Genomic DNA, 25,210 nt, shown 5'->3' on the forward strand with positions numbered 1-25,210 from the left:
AAAACTCAAGAACACTTCGAAAATTAGCAAAAAACTGCATGATTTTTCGAGTTTTCGAGTTTTCTTGATGACTGTTATTTAATCTTTCGCTCAACCTTAATAGATGTCAAATTTCTGTCAATTATTCTAAAGGGTTTGTTTCTGATATATGGATGTTTATAGTATAGCACATTTTTACCATTCAGTTGTCACATTACATACGGAAGATTTTACTATGATTTTTGTTAAAATGTTAAAAGAAGGTTAGGCCTTTAAAGTAAACTGAGTGTTTTTAAATATGACTCTTTATAGAATGTACTAAGGTTGAAAAGAAAAAAATGAGAGTCTTATATTGTTCCAAAATCTTTTTAAGTTGAATCGAATTTAGAGTTGAATTGTGTTGCAAGATATATTTTTTGTTCTAGCTTTGTCCTCCTGGAATCAATTTTGAGATTACCATTCAGCCGTTTGTCTCATTCTCGAAACATCTCTTTCGAGATCTCGATTTTTCAAGATTTATCGTATTGTACATATGTTATTCAGCTTCCTTTTATTCTCTTTAGGACCTCTGTTTATCTAATAGATAGTTGTCCTGGGCACCTTTTGTTATCCCTTGGTATTCATTGCATTCTACAAGACTTTTATTCAGTTCGTCTTTTTTTCAGGTCATCTCCCCTTCAGTTTTACCACCTACTGTAATACCTTCTATCTTTGTCTTCCTTCAGATATCGTCGTTCGAATTTTTATCTCTTAATATTAGTCGAAGCGAAGACTTTCCTATTTCTTTTTGTATTTTTATTAATTTCTTTACATACACTGTTAATCATGTTAGTCGATACACTAGAGTCTATTGTATTATACTCCTCATTATTTTGAGTCCTTGTCTGGATATGATCATTATCATTATCATCATTCCTCAACCTCTTGCATCCACTGTTGTATATAGGTCTCCTCTATTTTCTTCCATTTCCCACTATTTTACTTAATACATCCATCAATCTTTTTGGTGGTCTACCTCGGTGTCTTTTATCTTCTCTAGGTCTTCATTATATGAGGCATTTGTTCCATTATCATTTAAACGTGCTACATGTCCAACCCATCTCCATTTGGCTTGTGCAATTTTTTCTATGACATCTGTCACTTTGGTCCTCTCCTTACTGTCCCATTTAGTACCATATCTCTTCTTGCTATTCCCAACATTACTCTTTTCATTTTTCTTTGAGTTATTCTCAATTTATTTGTAGAATGTTTAGTTAAAGTTATGGTTTCGGAACAATATGTTAATATGTTATTACCGGTAGTATGCATTGGTTGTAAACTTTTTTCTTCAAGCAAATCGGTAGCGTTTCTTTTAGAATATGTCGCATCTTGCCAAATGCTGCCCATGAATACGCTGAATCTCACAAGTTTGATTGTCTTTTCCTATTCTCATTTCATGCCCTAAATAGATAGGTGTAGCTAAAAACCTGATGTACTTCGTGCCCACCTATTCTCATAACATCACTTGGAACTAAATTGGTCTGGTTTTTTGTTTTTTGAAAGTTTATGTTCAGACCTACTTGTTCTATTGCCTGCTTTAGTTCTTCCATCATTTTGTGAGCTTCATTTAAACTCTCGGATATAATGACCATGTCATCTGCAAAGCGCAAGTGGCTTAGATATTCACCATCAATATTTATTCCCCGCTTAGCCCAATCCAGTTTTTTAAATGCATATTCCAGAAATGCAGTAAATAGTTGGGAAGAGATAGTGTCGCCCTGTCTAATTCCTCGCTGGGTATGATAACATTCTGAATATTGTTAGCTTGCTCTCCCATTGGTTGTGATCCTGTACCAGATGGATGATCTCCATCATTTTGGAGATCTTGCTCTTGATCTTGGCCTTCTACCTTTCTTTCTGCTACCAATAGTTCCATAGTGTCCGTTGTTTTGGCTATGTTGCCATCTTTATTCATTCTAATCTACGTTTATTAGCTCGCGCCAAGTAAACTCAATGCAAATAACGCGTAGCAAAGATTCGCTGTAGGCCGCAATTAAAATTTAAATTCCAGTTAATTATCTTCGTAAAAATGTAAATGTAAACCTTCAACCTATGCAAAACTTCAAATCTGTATTTATTTTGATAGCCGGAGTATAGGGCTGTCTTCATCTTTAATGCGACACACTGTATAACTGTGTTACTTTGTACTTCCATTATGTCTTCCCCTAATCTTTTTCTTAACTATTTGGTTCATTTCTTTTATTTCTCTTTTATTAAGTGTTCGGTCTTGTCTTTTTCTATTAAATTTTGTATTTTCTTGCTTCTTTTTTTCAATAGAGCATCTTCCGATTTTTTAGATGAGTTTTGAGATGACATTTTCTATTTCCTACTTATCGTATGGCACTCGTACCTAATATACAGTCTGTTCCAACAAAGAAAAATTTAAAAACAGGTCAATTTATATTAGGAGGGAGACGAATTTTCATGCAAAATCATGCCCACAAATGTAACCCCATACTGCCCCGCATACAGTTTAAATAGCAAGTGTGGCACATTATTTGAAAGGTAATTTTTTTCTCTACATGACACCCTATTTTTTTTTAGTTTACCTAATAAGTTTGAAGATAATTTTGGACTTAACAAATTTATTATAAGTTAGTTAAATCCAAAATTATCTTTAAAGTTATTCCGCAAATTAACAAAAATAGAGGGTCGTGTAAAGAAAAAAAATACCTTTCAAATCATGTATCACTCGACTAAACTTGGTATTGAAGAAAACTGGGGGTAGGAGTTTTTTATTGGTTCCTTGCGGCACGCGGCCATATTTCAACCAATAGGCGGCGAGGTTGCCAAACGCGTATACGGAATGTTATTCGGTGCGAAATTCATATACGGAATGTTAAATATTCGTAGACAGACAAAGACAACTTTTTATTAGTCAGTTAAAAGAAAATTGATTTTAAAATACTTGTAAATGTATTATTAAATAAAAATAAAACAATTATAGTATTTGGAAATGTTATTTAGTGCGAAATTCATATGCGGAATATTAAATATTCGTAGACCAAGAAAGACCACTTTTTATTAAATTCAGTTAAAGAAGACTGATTTTAAAATATTTTGTTATTGTATTATTAAATAAAAATAAAACAATTATAGCATATGGAATGTTATTTGGTGCGAAATTCATATACCTTATACCATAAACCAGGGGTGGGCAAAAGCCGGCCCGCGGGCCGGATCCGGCCCTTTTGCTTATTTTATCCGGCCCATTGAGAAATCCCGCAAGCATCTTTTTTTAACAGCGTAATGCATTCATTTTTTTCGAATCCTGAGAAAACTAATAAGTATTTTTGAAAAATTTAAACGCAGAATGAAATATTACATTACCGAGGGCCGAAAGTCCCTGAAAACTTCTATAATGTTTATCACAGAGGTGAAAAAAAAGAGAAAATTTAGTGTGATTTTTAATTTCAAATTATGTCTTTCTCCTTTTAATGATGGTCAAAAGTTCTCTGTTTCTTTTCCTTTGTGTGCAACACCATTTCGTTCGTAACATGATCGGTCCATGTTATTTTCATAATTCCCCTAAAAAGCCACATCTCAAAAGCTTGCAGCTTTTTCATTAAGTCAGCATTAACAATCCAATAAAGAAGAAAAGATTGGACATAACATTTTTATTATTATCCCGGTTTTTATAGCGTTCTCCGTCTTCCGGTTGCCAGTTTCCAGCTTCGTCCGTCGTTGCATTCGTCAGGATGAAGGTTCCTTTCCGACATTGCCTTCTGAATGCCGCCTAGCCAGGATTGTTTTGGCGTTCCTCTCTTCCTTATTTCCCTTGGCGTCCATTTTAAAATTTGTTTTGGCAACCTGTCGTCGTCCATTGACTTCGTACATGACCATACCAGATCAGTTGTCTCCGTTGAATTTCGTCTATGATGGTTGACTTGACATAACATTTTACCATCCGATATTAGATTTGCAGATTTAATCTTTGGTTACTCAGAAATTTCCTCTTCTTCAAAATGGCTGCTCTTGATTACTCTATTGTTGATCGAATTTCTGAAGTTTATTTTCTATCTGGATCCTTGTTATGGCTTAATATAATGTATATGTATATAAGCTGTACACTCCCGTGGAAGTTATAGCTCTTTTTCACTTCAATGATCGGTTAAGACATGGGGGATCAGCCCACTTTTCTTCTAATCTGTCTCCTCAAAGCTTCTGGTGTGTCTTCGTTTCCGTCACTACTTTTCTCCACTCATTTCGGTTCTCAGTCTTTTTTTTTTCCAGTTTCGAATTCCCATAACTCTTAAGTCGTTTTCGACTTGATGTTTCCATCTTGCTTTTGGTCTGCCTCGTGCTCTTGTCTCAGGGGGTATCCAGTTGGTAATAACTTTAATGGGATCATCTTCACTTTTTCTACTTATATGACCATACCACCTTATTCTTCGTGCTTTTGCTTCTTTCACTATGTTTTCTCCTTCCATCCATTGTTCTATTTCGTGGTTCATCCAGGGTTTTCTTTCGTTTTCATTTATTACTTTTGGTCCCAGAATGTTGCGCATTATTTTTCTTTCAAATACTTTCAGCTGTTCTTCTTCTTTTAACGTTAGGGTGTTGGTTTCTATGGCATACATTACCACTGGCCTTATGGTAGTCTTATATATTTGCATCTTTGTATTTCTGCTTAATTTTTTATCTTTTATTTTTTTTTTATTTTTGTGATAAGCTCTATTTCCTGCTTGTAGTTTCGGTTTCAGGTCTATCCTTTCATTATCTCTACTAATCATCGTTCCCAAGTATTTGAATGTATCTACTTCCTCAAATCTGTAATTATCTATTATCATTTGTGTTAGTCTTGATTTCTTGAATCTGCTTGCGTTCATGTACTTTGTTTTTTCAATATTTATATCTAGTCCTCTTCTTTTTGCCCCTTTTTCTATTTCAGAGAATGCCTTAATTAATGATCTTTTGTCCCAGGCTATTATAACGATATCATCTGCATAACCTACTATTTGTAGTGCATTTTTATTAATTATTCCGTTATTTGTTAGTTCTTTTATTGCACAATCTAGAGCTGTAATGGATAACTCAGTTGACAGGGCATCCCCTTGTCTGACACCGTTTTGGACCTTAATCTTCTCTGTTGTCTTTTGACCTAAATCTATTACTGCTTGTGCCTCCTTCATTGTCATTTTTATTAACTGTATTAATTTGCCTGGTATTTTTATGCGTGTTAGATCTTCTATTAGTTCTTCTCTTTTTAGCTTATCGATGGCCTCTTTAAAATCCACAAAAAGCATATGCAGTTCCATGTTGTGTTCATATGCTTTTTCCATGATTTGTCTTATTATGTGAATAGCGTCTATCGTCGATTTTTCTTTTCTCAATCCATATTGGTAATTTCCTATGCTTTTTTCGGTATGCTCTGCTCTTTATTATTCCTTTCATGACCTTATATGTGACATTTAGCAAGGTGATTCCTCTATAGTTTTTGCATATTTTTTGGTCTCCATTTTTGGGTATCGTTATAATTATTCCCGTTTTCCAGTCTTCTGGCATTGTTTCCTCTTTCCAAATCGTTACAATTAATTCATGTATTTTTCTAGTTATAGCTTCTCCACCATATTTGATGAGTTCTCCGTTTATGTTGTCATAACCCGCTGCTTTTCTGTTCTTGATCTTCTTGATACTTTCTGCTACTTCTTCGTATGTAGGTTCCTTGTATTCCTCCGCGTCCTGTCTTATCCTTATTATGTCCCCTTCCTGTGTCATCTCACCTGTTGCTTTATATAATTCTTCGAAATATCTTATCCAAATGTCTTCTTCTATGGCTACCATCGGTTTTGATTTTTTCCTAATTTTAAGTAATTATATAGTGGTTTAGTATTATTTCTCCTGTTTTCTCTTTCGATGTCCATCATTATTTCTTCTAATTTTCTTTTCTTTTTTATTTTACATGTTTGCTTTGCTATTGTCCTTGATCTCCTATATGTTTCCATATCTTCTGCTGTTCCTGAGTTTATCCATTTCAATCTGGCTTTATTCTTTCTATCTGTTCTCTACATTCCTGATCAAACCATTCATTTCTTCTGATGTTTCTTATTGTGCCAATTTCTGTATCCGCTGCCTTTTCTATGGCTTGTTTAATTCGTTTCCATTGTTCTTCTATTTCTTGTTCTTCGTGTTGTATTCCTCTTTTAAGTTCTTCTTTGTATCAATCTTTTATTTCATCCTCCTCCAGTTTTTGTATGTTCCATTTCTTTTTCGCTACTCTTGTTCCTGTTGGTTTTGCCTTAATTTTGCATTTTGCAATCACCAGGAAGTGGTCGGAATCTATGTTCGCTCCTCTATATGATCGTACATCATTTATTGACTTCGCTTGTTTTTTCTTGATCAGAATGTGATCGATTTGGTTTCCGGTATTAGTTCCAGGTCTTAACCAATGGCTTAATATAATGGACCGTATTAAAAATTTCCAGCGTACATACTGGGTATAGTCGTCCGGCCCGGGAAACATTTTGAAAATTTCATTTTGGCCCGCGCTTAAAAGTATTTGCCCACCCCTGCCATAAACCTTAGTCAAATAAAGAAATAATGTCTCTCAAATCTATACAATTCCATTTATGAATTTCGCACCAAATAACATTCCATATCGGTAATAATTTTTTTATTTTCTTTAATAATACATTAACAAAATATTTTCAAATCAGTCTACTTTAACTGACTTAATAAAAAGTCGTCTTTTTTAGTCTACGAATACTTAACATTCCGCATATGAATTTCGCACCAAATAACATTCCAAATACTATAATTATTGTTTTATTTTTATTTAATAATACATTAACAAGAATTTTAATCAATCTCCTTTTAACTAACTCTAATAAAAAGTTGTCTGTTTCGCTCTACGAATATTTAACATTCCGTATATGAATTTTGCACCGAATAACATTCCGTATACGCGTTTGGCAACCTCGCCGCCTATTGGTTGAAATATGACCGCGTGCTGCAAAGAACCAATAGAAAACTCCTATGTGTCAAATACATATACGGAATGTTTAGATGCATGCGGGGCAGTAGGGAATTACATTTGACGGCATGAGATTTCCATAAAAATTCGTCCCCCTTTTAATACAAATTGACGACGTGTTTTTTTAAATTGGTTTCTTGGTTTCTGAGTTTCTGGGGAGGGGTCAAATTTTTGTTGGAACACACTGTATATCTAATAATCCACACAATTCTGGGATTCAATATTAATGTATTTAAATGTATTTCTAATTATGGTAGGTACGTATTTATAAATTCAGAAAATTTTTAATTTGAGTATAAATATTAAAACATCGGCCTGTATTTTCCCCTTTGATTTCACATGTATATTTGTATTCCATGTTTACTCTTTGTTTAATTAAACAACTACATAAATATTAGTATTTATTTTATAAACAGATATGATTTTAATTTAAAGCTGAGGTTTTTTGCAAAAAAACATACAATGTTTCGTATGAAGCTAAAACGTATATTGTGTTTTAAAATAATTTTATATCAGAGTGATTCAAAATGAGTGGGTTTTTGTTTTACTTGCGTAATTAAAAACAAAAAAGGGTACTTACAAAAAAAAGATACGTTACTAAAGTTTTGTGTGGATGTATTGTTATAAAATATGAAGGCCCTTAATTGTTTTTATTAAATTAAAACCATGTATTGAACTATGTATTGATGTTTGTGCTCTAGAAATTAAGCAAAAAATTAATACCTATTCTCTCCTATTGGACCTGGGGCCCACACATAAAAAAATAGTTACCTCCCTCGTGAGACTTTTTTATACAGTTATTCATGTCGAGTCAGACACCTTTTCCACACAGGTGTGTAGAAATTTCTACAAATATACAGGTTTTTAAACTTTGATATCTCCGACAACTGAGTTACCCTTTAAAATTTGTCGGACAATATTACCAATAAATTGTAAGTAATTTTTTCAAACAACTCCGCACAAAATATCATCATTTATGTCTCCATAGCCCCCCACCCCCTCTCCCCCTCCCCCCTCTCCCCCTCCCCCCCCCCCGTTGGAAGATAATCTGTCAGCTGCTCTGATCAACAGACCACCTAATAGGAATAATATATGTTTAAAAATACATAGATTATGACACTAAAATAGGATGGAAGAGAATTCTTCAGGAAAAATAAATCTATATGATAAAAAACATTTTTTTTATAAATATTGTTACTGTGATGTGATAACTGAATGTTCAAAATGGTTTTAGCGTTTTCTGACATATGCCAATGAGAATTGTAGATTTTTAATAATGCGAATAAAATTGTTTTAAAAGATCTCGTAATTACAATTACTACATAATTTAAAATATTCTCAAATAATTTTCTCACAGCATCTTACTTAATTATATGTCTGTCTTCGTGATTATATGACATATGACAAGTGACGTATGACAGATATAACTTATGACAAATGACACATTAATTGGCAGATGGCAAACAAAATGTGACAACTATTAAAAAACAGGTGTCATTATAATCGCAAAGTTAGATGCTTTCGCATCATCCAGGAATATAATGCGGCAATACAGTTTACTACTTTATTTAACAGCTACTTTTTCTCATTCGTCAAACGTTCTTGTGTTATGCATACTAAATGTTTTTTTCTAATCTTTAAATAACTAAGTCCAATATTTCAAATAACCTAGACTAGAATGTCATACAATTTACCAATCTAGAAATAAAACAGATGAATTTGCTCATTCCTTGTCCGTGTCCTGAGGAACACCATATCTTTTAGTTGGTATTTTGTTCCTTTTTTTTCTTCAAATACTGTCCAAAGAACGTATTGTTGTAATGCATCTCTAAGACGAATTAATAGTGGGGGGGATACTAGAGCGGCTTTCGAAGAATTTACTCAAACCACCATAAGCTGGGCCAAATCTGTTCCAGACTATGGTATGGTGGTATTCAGTTAAGATAGCAGATTTAGAATCCAGAAGGACATTTAAAGGGCCTTTCATTATATGGCGAATATTCTATTCAAAATTTCACTGAAAAAACGTGGTTAAATAAGCACATGACGTCACCATCACCAATGAGTATCTCTCTCGGCTTTGAATATCTTACTGGTATTATATGTACTAAAAAGGGATAGCATAGGATTACTACGGACTAAATATATCAACACCAGTGAAGAAATTAAAAGAAGTACAGTGGAACCTCGATAAGTCGGTTTAAACGGGACCGCGGCCGATCCAGGTTATTGAAAATCCGGGTTAGCCGGAGAATATGGTAAAAATTAATAAAATACGGTATACTTAGAGATAAACTCCATTAGTATTGCAGAAACGTGTAATACATATTCACAGTACATCTAAATTATGTACAGTTGTATGGAGTACATATTGTTTATTTCTTGGTAAAAACTCAGTCAAAGTGAAAAAAATTTTGTTTTGTCTGATGAAAATCGGTCCGGGTCAGCTGGACTTCCGGGTTATCGGGGACCGACTTATCGGGGTCCCACTGTATAGTAGATAAGACAAATAACCTCAAAATTATCAAAAAAAAAGTACAGTGACAATTAATATAGAATGTTAATAAGTTCAATATTAACCCATTAATGCATAGAGAGAAGAAAAGTGAAAAATAAGTTTAAATTGCGAAAGAAATCCATAGGAACATCATTATAAATTAAACAAAAATATTACCTAGGCTAATTTTTTCTGAGATTTTGAAATAAAGCAAATCCGTTTAAAAGGACAATATGAAGAAGAGTATGGATATGGATAACTGTTTTAGAAGAAGTGTCAATAACAGAAAGATTTTATTCAAAGTGTCAATAACTGACCTGAGTTTGAACACAACTTATCGGTTTGTTCAATGTTACTTTTATCATTGAAATGTTGATGTCTTATAAGTTTTTCAAATCGATTTAGCCTCATAAAATTCTTTAGCATAATAGGAATATCATCAGACGAATTACAAAACATACGTTTATTGGGATATTTTGCATATCCACTAAGTAACATAGCAGCAAATATAAGATAAAGCTCGTCTAGAGAAAAATTTAGATTTTGGTTTTTTTGCAAGCCATACATATTTGTTTGGCAAACTATATTATTCAAGATTGTTTGTTAACAAGATAAGCAGGAAAAAATCTACTGGAGACTCAGCATTCTGAGCTTCATAGGAAGGTGGTATGGTTTGGAAATCAACATCTATATTATTATTCAAATTTGAGTTTGTCCAATTATGTGCTTTTTACGTTTAGCTTTGGATGGGGCTTTGGATTTTTTTTCTTTGCAATCTTATAGACAAAGGAAGTCTTATAGACTCGTTTACAGAATTTCGTCTTGGTAAATTATGTGGAGGAACAGACAGTGTGCATTATTTTCCTTATTGTCATCAAAATCATTTTTAAATGAAATTTCGCAAGGTTGGTTTAAAATACCTCTTGGCAAACTATTTATATCACCAGATTCTTGGTCGTACCCATCGCTGTATTTCTCAGATTCGACCAAATTTACCCAAGGGGGTGAATATAAATATCCGCACCATCTTTATCAGTATCGTCCACTTCCATCGACTCCAACAACTGATAAGATGATAATCTGAAAATAATGCGATCGTTGACTTCTGTGCATATAGTCCTTTCGAACGGATTCTTTCAAAAATGCTTTGTCACAAAAAAGGTAATTATTTACAAAAAAACAATAATGCATAAATAGTGTTAATGGCACTCTGAAGTATCAAAAATTACCAAAGAAACACCAAATAATAATATAGCCTGTCTATAAAAATTGAATATTTAGCCAACATTTGTCATGGAGTACAAAGCAGCATCCATAATCATCGATAGTTTTCAGAATAGCGAATAAACGAACACTTTAACGCCTCCAACGCATGAGACGCACTGCCAAGAGGTCTTATTAGAGGCATGAGGGTCTCTTAGACCCACAGTTTTAATATAGTGGGGGTTAAAATGCAGATCCTTTTAAACGGACTATATGACTAATGGGTGCATATAAGTAAGACTATAGAGCAGAAATGTGGTAACTTACACAGAATAACGAAGAATCGCTTAAAAGTTCTAAATGAGAAATACCTAAGAAAAATTCTGGAGATTTTTCTCCACACAAAAGAGTCCAACCTCTCTCTCCTGGTATAAAAATAAGAATTCTGCGATGCTACGTCTGCAAGCATTTGAGATGTTGCTATATTGGAGAATACTTAAAATCACGTGGACTGACCGTCACATGTGACGAGGTCCTCAGAAGAATGAAGAAGAAATGAAGAAGAAATGAATCCAGATATGCCCTCATACAAGCGATCCTGCAAGGAAAAATAATGCCAATATTATAGGCTAAAATTCAAAAACCACTGTGAGGTCTTGGTAAACGTTTTTCTATTCTTCTTCTTCTTCATGTGCCTCACCCTTTAAGGACATTGGCGATTATCATTGCCCATTTTACTGTGTCTGAAGCGGTTCTGAAGAGTTATATTGTCGTTTTTTCACTCCACTGTTTTATATTCCCCATCAGAACATACGTCGTCGTCCCGGACGTTTTTTCCTTCCTCTTTCTGTTCTATGGTAGGATTAATGATATAAAAAATCTATGAAGAGCATATTTCTCTGTAATTTTTGAGACCTTTGTGCCAACTTTTCTTATTACGAGACTATTAAGTTATTTTCTCGGTCTATAGCAATTCAGTCGTACAATCCAAAGTCTTTACCTACGTAAATGTTAAAAATGGTCTTCGGGAAACCAGTAAATAGTTTCTGAATCGTTCTTTGCATGACTCTCTATTAACTTCACGTTCCAGTCTGCAAACAATTTTATTTTCACTCGTTGGCAATTCTGGAGATGAAATATAATATCTGGTTTGTTTAAAAAATACAGTAGCTTTATATATCATCTTGCTGCTACTTCCATTGCAGCTAACGAACCTGAAAAAGTATGGTTTATTCTTTTTGTCCGCAGTGTAGTAATTTCAACGGCAGAGATTCTTTTTGAAATGTCTTGATTTACAATGAAATTTATGTAATGTCGCAAACAACAATGGGTTTTAGAGTTTTAGAGCATTATTTTGAAGTACGGCATAACCGCAAAATAATATAACAGGGGTGGCCAAGCTCCATGAAAGTCCAAGCCATTTTTAAAATTTGAAATTTTTCGCGGGCCTCAATTAAACAATTAAGTATCTAAAAGTGTAAAAAAGATATTAAATTTTTCTCTCGCTCTTTGGATTTCACGATTTTTAAAGTGAAATAAAATGGTTCACATCGTTGTTTCAAAAATGCAAATAATTCTACAAGCAGCCTTTACTAATTCAGGATAAGGATAGTTCGATTCTTCATCATCCTTCCGTTTTTTCTGGGACGGCCTACTGATCTATCGTCTCCCAAAAACACTGTCTTTAACACTCTGTCTTCCTCTGATCTACCACCTCACCTGCCCATCTTAGCTTAGCGTTTATATATATCTGACGATATTTTTAGTACCATACATACTCAGCAATTCAACTTTGCGGCGCTTTCTCCACTCTTCTGTCAATTCATCTCTTTGAGGGACAAATATCATTCTGAGAACTTATCTTTTAAATACCAGCAGCTTATTTATTTCCCGCTGATGTAGAGTTCATGTAGGGCGAGTAACTGGCTCTACAGTCGTAATTTAGATTATCCTTCTAACAGCTTAGTTCTTAATAATAACGATAGGGAATAAATTGCTCTGTTCCACGCAGCTATTCTTGCTGAGACTTTTTTATATGTGCTTGTCATCTGTTATTACAGATGATAATGTCCCCTAGATATTTAAACTCTTTTACTACTTCGAAGTTGTGGTCATTAATAGGTATGTTCTGCCTAACTCTTGGTCTTGGATTTTTGGTTACTGGCATGTATTTCGCCTTCCCTTCATTTATTCGAAGACTCAGACTACCTGTTTCTTCCTCGAGTTGTGAAAACACCTCTCTCACGTCTCTTGTAGAATGAGCTACTGCACCTATATTTTCAGCACAGGCCAAAATTGTTTTTATCCTGGATTCGCAAATCCTCCTCTCAGCTCAGATGATATTTTACTTATTACATAATCTAAGGCCAAATTGAATAGCAGCAATCATAAGGGTTAACCTTGTCCAAGTCCTGATGTTACACTTAGTCTTTTATATTTGTTGCCAGTAATTTAAAACATTTTGCAACAAAAAAAATTTAAAGTAAATCAGGTACATTTATTGCGAGCCATAAATAATCTTCCAAAGAGCCACATGTGGCTCGCGAGCCACGATTTGGCCAGCCCTGTAATATAATATACGTTTCTAGTGGTTCTTCTTCCATATTAAACTTTTTTTAATAAGGCAACGACATGACAATCCTTTATAGTTTGTGCTTATGTATTTTTATTTCGCTGTCTAATTTTGAATTATTTTCTCTTTGATACAGTACAGGTGTAGAGTACAGAACTAAATTGATATTCTTCCTCTAGTTCTGTGACCGTTATCGATCGTTGAATATTACGTTAGCTACCATATTGGTAGCTTGGTGACTTTATTGACAGCAGCTCTAAATAATGATGTAGTTGATTTCCTTACCATTGTCTTAGAATCTTCAGCCATGATGTTCTTCTACAAAAAATGTTTACCTCGGATCTTTTCCTGATTGATCAGATACAAAAGTTTATTTGTTTTAATAATTTGTCCTTCTTGTTATAGTTGTTGTAGATCTGTCGATCTGTTAATTCCGACGTTGAAGTGTTTCTTGAGAGGTAGACTGCCAGCACCTCTCCATCTTTTTGGTGGTTTCCCAGGTGGACGCTTGCCAGCTGGTTTTCTTTCTGGGACAAATCTTAGTAGTCTGTGCTCCTGCATTCTTTTTACATAACTGAACCATTCTCTTCGTATCTGCCTACCCTATCTTACTACATCTTGCACGGCACATTGTTGACTGATGATATCCCTTCTTGTCTTCCCTGAAATTTCTCTTAGTGTCTTCATTTCGGCTCTTCGTAGCATGCTTTTGGTTTTATTAGTGTCTTCTCTTGATTCAATACCATAGGTTATAACAGGTCTTATGCAAGTTTTATAAATTCTAACTTTGCTGTACATCCTCATATATGGGTTATCCCAGACCGCATCTGGGATTGTCTGGATCGTGATAACTTGATAAATCTACACATAGATATTTGAACTGGTTTAGCTATTCTATGGGTTTCCCCTCCACCACGAGCTTGTATCTAATTGGATATTTAGCAATGGTAATGCATTTTGTTTTCTGCGACGATATGTTCATGTTCAATCGTCGACATGCTTGCTAGAATCGATAAAGTTGTATTTGTAGGTCATTCTCATCCTCTGCAATCAGGGCTGCATCATCCGGATGACACAATGTAATGATTCTACTGTGACCGAGTCTGTATCCTAGTTGTAGCGATTGTACATCTTCTATTATTTCATCCATCAGCATATTGAATAGAAATGGGCTGAGGCTGTCTCCGTGCCTAATTTCCCCTGGTGTTGGTATGTTAGCCGTAGTGGTGTCGTTTGTTTTAATTTTTGTCATGTTGTTATTGTTCATATGTTTTATGGCTTCCACAATGTTTGCGGTATCCCTCTTTTGCTTCATTTTCTGTAATATATCGCTAAGTCTGACTCTGTCAAATGCTTTTGTTAGGTCTACGAAGAAAATGTATCTGGGTTTGTTATATTCTATCGACTTCTACTTCACTTGTTTCATGACAAATAATAATTTATCATTAAATTTAATAATTTAAGTTGATAAACTAAAGTTACTCAGAGAAAAATGTAGATAAATGTACAATAGTTTATTAATCAAATCAGCTAATTGGTGTCATCACTGTGTGGTATGTCATAGAAATTGACAAAGATTTTAAAGGGTCATTTTGAATTTGGTGTAGTTTCTTCAAGTACCAAATTTACCGAAAATTTACTACAATTCTTGTTGGTTTTTGTTGCAGAACGCAGAAAAACGTTAAGAAGTTCTTCGTGTTTTTAAAATTTTCCCCCAATGTGATGTTAGATAATATTTCATATATTTCACGAAAAAGAAAAACGTTTATAAAATGTTACATTGTCTACATCAGCGGTTCTCAATCTGTGGTACATGTAACACTGGTGGTACATATCATTATTTGCGGTTGTACACAAAACACAAAAAAAAATTAAATAGTAGTACAACTTAGTAAGTATTAATAATACAATCTAAAAATATAGGTGGTACCAAAAATAATAAAAATAACTGTAGGTGGTACATGACTCGAAAAGGTTGAGAACCGCTGGTCTACATCTTAAACTCAAAGTAGAGGAAAGTACTTGTAAAAAGTCTTATGTTATATTTACACTCTACCGAGGGTACATTACTCTCGGAATTTGGCATTTGGCCATGTTGGAATATGGCTATTTGCCTGCAAGATCGAGGCCAAGTAAGTTAACGGTCAAATTGGTTGCCGAAATCACCACTTGATAATAAACATCATCAAAGTAAATAAATAAATGTAAATATATTTTAGAACTGTACCTATACCTCTGTAGTTTTCTGGCTATTTTTATCTTCTATTTTTGAATAGTAGAATTAGTTTGCTCGATTTTCATTTTACCGGTATTTTATTGTGTTTTATAATTTTGCTAATTTATTATAGTCCGTTCTTTAACGGTAAAATATTGCAAAATCTCTAAATTTTAAGGAACCGCTTGGATTGACGTGAAATTTGGCATACACATAGCTAACAAGTCAAAGAAAAAAGTGATATTATGCCGGTATGTGCTTTTGTCCTGGGGGTGGTTTTCAACCCCTCTTGGGAGTGAAAAAATATTCGTCCAAAGTAAGTCAGGAAATGGATAAACTGGCTAATTTTAAGTAACTTTTGTTCTATAGAGTTTTTTCACTAAGTCAATACATTTCGAGTTATTTGGCAGTGAATATGTTAATTTTTTCAACAAAATAACTAAGCTTTTAGACGGTTTTTCGCAAATAACTCAAATAGTAAGTATTTTGTCGAAAAAACATTCTTAGCAAAAATATAGCCTATAAAAAATTTAAAAAAAAAATGGTGTATATATCACGTCTCCATACCTAGTAGAAGCAGAGTTATAGCTAATGACAAATAGGTTCATATTCGTCAAATTCCAAATGGAATATTTTAACGTGAAATAACCAAAAATGAAGCACATTTTGGGGAAAGCTCATTACAACTTATTTAAAGTGTTTAAAAAAAGCTTCATTTTTGTTTTATAAAAAAAATTCTAGCATCAAAAGTAAACAAGTTACTTTAAAAATAAAGTTAGTCCCTTTTTGTTTTGGTAAAAAAATCGAGAAAGTCACCCCCTAATTAGTATCTTAAATGAACTTAATCGTTACGATTTCACAAGTCTCTTGACTCGTGTATGTATTGTTTATATGATCTGTAAGTTTCATCGGTTCCAAGTCCTTATTATTGAAAGGGCTGTAGTTAAAAAGGGTTGAACGAGTCACTGATCACGAATGTATGCAAATTTAGAAACACCAAATCTTAATCAATTTTTGTCTTACAGAAAAACAAAAATACATGATATTCAGAAAAACAATTCTGACTTTTTTGGTTTTCGAGATTTTTGGTATCTCTAACAATTTTTAAGTTATTTTGAAAAAAAAACATATTTTTCAAAATTAAAATTTTTAAAAATTTTACTTTGAAACCAAATTTTTTCAAAAATAAGCACTTTGAATCGATGAAACTTACAGATCATATAAACACTACATAAGTAAAATAATTTGTGGAGCGGTAAAGATTAATTTCATTTAGGTTGCTAATTAGGGGGTGGTCTTCCCGATTTTTTTTTTGCCAAAACAAAAGGGACCAACTTTATTTTGAGCTTAACTTGCTTAAATTTAATGCTAGAAACTTTTTGTAAAAACAAAAATAAAGCTTTTTTTAAACACTTTAAAAAAGTTATAATGGTTTCTCCCAAAAAGTGCTTAATTTTTTGGATATTTCACGTCGAAATATTCTATTTGAAATTTGGTGAATATGAACCTGTTTTTCATTGGCCATAACTCTGGTTCTACGAGATCCAGAGACCTAACGCGTACGATATTTTCGTACACCATTTTTTTACATGTTAATAGGCTTTATTTTTGCTAAAAACGTTTTTTCGAAAAAATAATTACTTTTTGAGGTATTTGCGAAAAACCCTCTAAAAATGTGCATATTTTGTTCAAAAATGAACATATTCACTCGCAAATAACTCGAAAAGTGTTGACTTGGCTAAAAAGCTCTATAGAACAAAAGTTACTTAAAATTAGTCAGTTTACCCATTTCCGGACTTATTTTGGACATATATTTTTTCACCCCCAAGAGGGGGTGAAAGTCACTCCCAGGGCAAAAGCACACATCGGCACAATATCACTTTTTTTCTTTGATATGTAAGCTATACGTATGCCAAATTCCATGTCAATCCAAGCGGTTCTTTAAAATTTAGAGCAAAAACCGTGAAAGAATGTACTATTAATGATGTTAATTTTTCTGTCATTGTTTCTCTGTTACAATATTTCAGTAATTTGTTTGGCATTCCGTCTTTACCTGCAGCTTTTCTGTTCTTCAGATTTTCAAATGTTTTTCGAACTTTCTGTATATTTAATTTACTCCTTCATTTGTGCTAATTGCTGTTGTTTCCGGTTCTGGCGTCATTTGATCGTTGTCTGCTTAGAGCTTTTTTTAGATGGTCAATCCATATATCCTTTTTATGTGTTTTGTTGTCTCTATTCGTTCCTTTCACCTCCGTTCTTTGACCTCTTATAAAGCGACATATTTTCTTTTGTTGACCATATAAATCATGTTCCATGTCTTTCGAAAAACGTTCTCTGTGATTGTCCTCTCTTTTTCTTACAAGTAAATGTTTTTCGTTTCTTATTTTCTTGTAATTAGCGTATGCATCTTGTGTCTTGGTTGAGATAATATATTTCAGGTAAGCTTTTTCTTTTTATTACATTTTTCCTTCACTTCTCTACAAAACCGTTGAGTTCTTCGCCTTCGGAACGATACAATATTTATGTTACAATAAAATAAAGGTATCCTAAATAATATAGCTTATAATCAACTAAAATTGGAATAGTCAATTTGATTTATTAGAATACTCCTTTTTCATTAGCAAATAAGGTTGTGTTGCGTCACCATTAACAAGACACAATATCCCAGAATTATATTTCGCCTTGTAATTCACCACCACGTAGCAGAGGCTTAAGTACGAGTTCACTTCTTTTGAAAAATAAAATATAAAGCAAAATCTTTTTTAGTGAACACGTGGATCTTTTTCGTGAAAAATCCTACATGACTGTAATATGAGCACAATGAAAAGTAGACATATAATTATTATACGTAAAAAATGCAATCACAAGTAGAACACTCTGGAAAAATGTGATATTTTTGTTGAAATTTAAAGCTGAATATACTTATAATCGGTTTATAATGTTTATGTACTTAGCTTAATGCTTTTAACAGCATTTATAATCTTTGTAGTCTGGATTTTTAAAAGCTTTTAAAGGACTGAAATTTCATTTTCTTTTTGTTTTAATAAAAATTTTTTGTACTCATTGTTTGTTTTTGAGTATTATACATTTTAATATCTCTTACCTACCAGCAGCACAATTATCCAAATTTATTAAAAATTTATAGTAACTACAAAAACGGAAAATTTGTATTTTTCAGGTCACTGGGGACATTCCAATTTTCTTTTACTATTAAAAGGCTTTAAAATTGTTTCAATAAAGCTTGAGAAACTGCAGCTGGTTTATTATTTACTTAAAAAATTGCAAAAACCGATAGACAGTCCTGAAATTTTAAGCATTCTTCACTCCTTGTAGAACGTATCGGATTGTTGACATTTTCAAAAAATGCGTGTCTTGTTTAACTCTGAGAAGTTTCTCAGCAAATAAATATTATTTTTTTACGAATTATTAGATTTTAAAAAGATCTATAACCCTGTAAATGCTATTTCTTCTCTACTACAATATGTGAATAGTATCTGCATTCTGGAGCGTTTGTAGTTTTGGTTATAAAGGAACGGGGTAAAATTCTGGTTGTAAGTAAATCGACCAATCCCAAAATAGACTCTTTTATTGACACTAAACCGGGTTTTTTAGTAGCGTGAAACGTGTGGTCGCATCGCTTGGTCATTCAAGGGACTATTTCCTTTTGTTCTTTCAGCACTTAAGAAAAATCTACAGACTGGTGAATATAATGCTGTAGTTTCCTACTTGCTTTCCTCATCTCCGTACCGTAGCCCTCTAACTATTTTAGGCTTGCTAGGGTATTCTAGTAAGAAGTATCCTAGTATCCTTTGCGCCTAATCCTAGTACTGGTGATCGCTATTTCCCTTCGTCAAGTTGTTTCTATACCATCCTTAGAAACAGGGTTGTCACTTCCATTGAATTCACTCACCGCCTGGCCATTCAAGGGGACTATTTCCTTTTGTTCTCTCAACATGACAAGAAAAATCTAAAGACTGATTAATATAATGCTGTAGTTTCCTACTTACTTTCTTTGTCTCCGTACCGTATCGCTCTAACTATTCGTAACTATGTATGTTTGTCGCCGTAACTATTTCAGTCTGACCTAGGGTATTCTAGCAAGAAGCCGGTTTAGGATCATTTTTTGGGTCTGCTCCTAGTACCTACTGGTGATCGTTGTTGCCCTTCCAGGTTGTTTCTGTGCCATCCTTAGAAATGGGGTTCTCACTTCCATTGAATTCACTGGATATAATGTATTCTCCACCTTTATCATAGTTTTGGTCTACATCCTTATCCCTGGACTAGGGGGTCGTGTTATATTCCACGGAACGGGGTCCCCATATAAATATCCCCAGTTTAATGAAGCAAGAGATACCCACTCCCTCGACTTGGACGCGCCAGGCAGAAATTGCGCATATGAGCGACAGAAAAGGTGACAAAAAAAACAGATTTATTCTTAAAGTGTCCTCTCTTCAATGGAGGTTGGCTACTACAATTGCAAACTCTTCTTTGTCTTCAGCTGTTCTTATTAGCTGTTCAAAATTTAGCCCTGTCCATTGTCGGATGTTTCTGAGCCACGGTAGCCTTTTCTTTTCTAGTCCCGTCTTTCAATTGATCTTTCCTTTCACCATTAGTTGAGCATATCGGCAGTTATTGTTTCTCAGTATGTAGCTTAAGTATGATGTTTTTCTAACTTTCACTATGTTGAACATTTCCCGTTCCTTGCCAATTTTATGCAGCACTTCGTTTGAAAAACATACAATGTTTCATATGAAGCTAAAACGTATACAAGGTGATTGATTAGTAGAGGAAAGCTCAATGGCTCCGCTATAGTAATGAATAGCAATAAAAGTTAATAACAAAAATTTTAGCCACCTTTGAGCTTCACATTACAAAATGAGTTAGAATGTTACAGGGTGTTCGATAACACAGTGGCAGACTAAACTTATGTTTTTTAAATGAAACACCCTATATTTTATTTTAAATTCGAAATCCTGTTAACTTCTCCATCACAAAAATATAAAGGTTTGTTATGTTATACAGAGTATTTACAAAGGTATAACCAATTTTATATGAAAATCGTAACAATTTCAACTCCCTGTATAAATAAAAATAAGCAAAACAACAATGGTTTATTAATGCCATATTTTTTAACGTATTGTCAAAATTTTCAAGAATGGTCGATATTGCTAATTTTCTTTATATCAAATACGGGGTGAGTCAAAACGCAAGTACATTATTTTCTCAGTAATTTTAAATGGAACACCCTGTATTTTATATCTCTATTGAAAAGTACCATTACCGTACTTTAATTTTTAGATAACATTCCCTATGTCTAAATTTATTAGTTTTCGAGATATTTTCATTTTTCAATGGACCAGTAGCGTGACCACCCAAATTACCAGAATTTAATAAACTGGACTGATTTTTTTGGGGTTACGTTAATAATGAAGTTTATAAAATACCTCCAACAACAAGGGATGAGATGAAAAATAGAATACAAAGTGTATTTCGATGTGTTAATTTACAAATGCTCCGTATAGTAAGTAGCTCATTCAATGATCGTTTTTAGGCGTACATAAATGTGTTAGGAGATAATTTTGAACACCTTATGTAATTAAATATTAAAAATATTTTATTAAAAGTAGCTTCTAATTTTTTCAAACAGTATTTTTTGCAAAATGTATTACTGATAAATTATGTTTCGTTCTTTATTTGTTTCATTGTTACATTTACATACAAAAGTAGTGTTTAATTGTCTTAACAAAATATTGTGTTTTGTGTTTGTCTGTTATTTTGTAAAATTTATTACTAATTTTCTTTGTTTGTTTGTTGCATTTACATAAAAAGATAGTTTTTAATTGTTTCAAAAATTTTGCATGTAGTGGTTGTGTTTTTTTTGTAAAATATATTACTAATAAATTATTTTTATTTCTTTATTTGTTACAGTGTTACATTGATTACTGGATTGATAATCGGTAATCTTCAATTGTCAATTCAGTCATGACTTAATTAAAATTTAGATAAATTTAAACATTTGAAATAATTTGCTCTGAAAAATGAAAATTTCTCGAAAACTAATAAATTTGGGCATAGGGAATGTTATGTAAAAATTAAAGTACGTTAATGTTACTTTTCAATAATGATATAAAATATAGGGTGTTCCATTTAATATTACTGAGAAAATAATTTACTTTCGTTTTGACTCACCCTGTATTTTATATAAATAAAATTAGCAATATCAATAATTCTTAAAAATTTTGACAATAAATAAAAAATATGGCATTAATAAACCATTGCTGTTGTGCTTATTTTTATTTATACAAGGAGTTGAACTTGTTACGATTTTCATACAAAATTGGTTATAACTTTGTAAATACCCTGTATAACATTACAAACCTTTATATTTGTGATGAAGAAGTTAACAGGATTTCGAATATAAAATAAAATATAGGGTTTTCTATTTAAAAAAACATAAGTTAGGTCTGCCACTGTGTTATCGAACACCCTGTAACATTCTAACTAATTTTGTAATGTGAAGCTCAAAAGTGGCTAAAATTTTTGTTATTAACTTTTATTGCTATCTATTACTATAGCGGAGCTATTGAGCTTTACCCTACTAATCAATCACCCTGTATTGTGTTTTAAAATAATTTTATATCAGAGTGATTCAAAATGAGTGGGTTTTTGTTTTACTTGCGTAATTAAAAAACAAATAAGGGTACTTATAAAAAAATATACGTTTATTCTGCAATGTTGAGGTGCATTTTGGTTTTTTCGGATTTTCATCACTTTGGATTGACATCAATGGACACCTAATCAATTGATTTCATTAATACCGTAATTTTAACAGCGGTCTAAAAAAATTGTAAATTTTGAAAATCCACGAGGAAATTAAAATTCCTGTAGCTGGCTGCATACCAAAATCACAAAAAATACAAGATCCTTTGTAAAAGGTATATTTAAAAGACCCCAATAAGGGTTACATCACAAAACAAAACGTTTTCGGATTAATAGGTAATCCGTCATCAGTGTTAAGCCCTAAAATAGTAAGTATAACCTAATTAATAATAGACAATGTTATGTAGACTAAGGAAAAGAATTGACAGAGGCCATACTTACAATAGCATGCATGTGTGAGCCACCAATAAGGTATGGGTAATGCAACATCCGTCTGTATTAATAATAATATGTAGTATCATTTAAGATCTTGAAACTTTTAAAGGGTTTTCGCCCATAACTTTTTGGTGGCTCACGCATGCATGCTATTATAAGTATGGCCTCTGTCAATTCTAAACCTTAGTCAACTTTTATAACATTGTCTATTATTAATTAGGTTATACTTACTATTTTAGGGCTTAACACTGATGATGGATTACCTATTAATCCGAAAACGTTTTGTTTTGTGATGTAACCCTTATTGGGGTCTTTTAAATATACTTTTTACAAAGGATCTTGTATTTTTTGTAAACTTTATTTTTAACCGTATTCTTTTGTGTTACACTTTTATAGTAATTTTTAGTTTCGTTACTACGATTTTCCGATAATGAAAAATTTTTTTATCAAGTCTAGAAAATTGAATATAAAGCTGCTTAGCATAAAAAGCAAATGGCATTATGACAAAAATTAACCAAAAATATCAAATTTTTCGAAACCCTCTCGTAGTTTATAGTCCATATTAGATATATATGTTTTTATGACCTTTTAATATTATCGTTGTGTCAAATAATATAAACTTGGTCTTAACACTTATATTATTAATATTATCGACAAGGCTAATGCTATATACTACAGTAGCTCATTGAAATCTATCGTTTCAGGGGTCCAAATTATACAAATAATAAAAAAATGTGTCAAAATTAAAATCTAAATTTTTATATGGTAGTAGGCTGTTGCACAGATATTACGAAGACTCTGTGTACATGCTTTAGTTCCCTAATTATAAGTACAAACCAATAATCGATTATAATGTGCCTTGAGAATTTATAAAAATGCAAAACCGTTTTTCGAAAATATTCTTAGACATTTTTAAAATCAGTAAATATTTAAATTTATTTTTTAAACAGGAATTCAACAAGATGAAGAGTTACATAGGTCGTATGAAGGTTGGTAAAGTTTATTTTCTAAATGTGGGCTCCGGTACCCTTTCTTTGAAACACCACTGGTAGGTAATAAAAAAGAATACGTTAATTACGATATCGACGAAATATTCTACACAGAATTTCGTATCCTACTCGAAGCCATTGATTAATAACTACATGGGTGATTTATAATCAATGTCGAAGCTAGGAAGTAATTCGTCTTTTTTATTGTTTTCATAGACAATTGATAAAACTTTGGATCTTAACTCAAAAAATCATAATTAAGATAGCACTGTAAATATAGAAGAACACTGTAAATCGTCTGGATAGTTAAAAGAACGAATGAGGAAAAAATCACGCGACCATTTCATGGCAGGTCTCAAAATTAAATAAATGACATATTTATGTACTTCAGTCACATGTTATTACAAAGACAGCTATGACCATTCTAAAAATTTTTTTCTTATTAATATTTTTAATTGTTCACCATTTTGTAGTGTCTTTTGTTGGTTATTTTCGTCAGAAATTTTCAGGACCTTCTAATCCATCACCAACAATTCTATGCACTTCTCGTACATATATCTACCGAAAAGTTTTTCAAAATTAAATTTCCAATTAAAACATTAACATCTAAAGTCAAAAATAAGTTTTTTACAAAAATATATTCCTAAAACAAAGCAAAAAACACGAAAAAACACAATTTTTCTTTTTTGTCCCATAATTTTTTCCACAGGGTATAGGTATAGACATTGTTTCACAGAAAAAACTTATATCGTTCCTCTTCAAAATGAAATTTGTTGGAAATCTTTAGGAATTATAGTTTTCGAGATACGATGTTTCAAATATCGTCACTCACTCCATTTTTGGGACAATTTTCCGTATGTACATATTCGCAATTATTGTTCTATAAGATAATTCAGATAATTTAGCAATTTACTGCTATAAAAATGTCTAAAACATTTTCATAAAACATTTACCAAACATGTTTGTAAATTCTAACATAGTAGGCATTATGTGAAGACAATAATGAAACGTATTGCCAAAAATACGCCTAAATCTTCTTTCTTCTCTATTTGTTGTGTATTCTCTCTATTTTCTTAATGTTGACTATTATTTGTTTTGTACTTTTAGCGAAAACGGTATTCTATAAATACTATAAATACTGTACTTGGAATGCTGTATGTGTTTCTAACGGAAATAAAATATTTTTCAAAAAGATAAACGCCATGTCATTGGCAGAAAAAAGTATATAACAGTGACAAAATTTGAAAGTGTTTTATTTGAATATTAGATATGAAAAACAAGTATAAATATACAGCCTACCATTTCCACCGACGCGCGCTGGAGACAGAATAACGGCCAAAAGAATCAAACATCTTGAACAACCGACAGACAAATTCGATCCACAGTATTGCGCGCTACATAAAGCATTTTTCATTTTTTAACTTTTCTACTTTGACACTAGGTTTTGCACTATAACTTTCCTATGAACTAGGTTCTCAAAACAAAAATAAAACTTCTAAGTGGTAAGTCGAACTCAAACCATTGGGATTGTGTTGGGATTTTTATCACTGATTGTAAAAAGAATGTTAACAACTTTATACAATTTTGAATACTAAAAAAATATTTTATTTCCGTATACGCGGTAGACATTTTTCTTTGTTATATTTTT

At 32.5% G+C, this 25,210-nt stretch overlaps 1 protein-coding gene across 2 annotated transcripts in view; it reads left to right on the forward strand.

The window, feature by feature from the left end:
* LOC114333378 (complexin) overlaps positions 1-25,210 on the forward strand; it is a 283,657-nt gene that overhangs the window by 252,939 nt on the left and 5,508 nt on the right. The window lies entirely within an intron of this gene.

This window comes from Diabrotica virgifera, chromosome 5 (genome assembly GCF_917563875.1).
Source record: "Diabrotica virgifera virgifera chromosome 5, PGI_DIABVI_V3a".
NCBI classification, from domain to species: Eukaryota; Metazoa; Arthropoda; class Insecta; order Coleoptera; family Chrysomelidae; genus Diabrotica; species Diabrotica virgifera.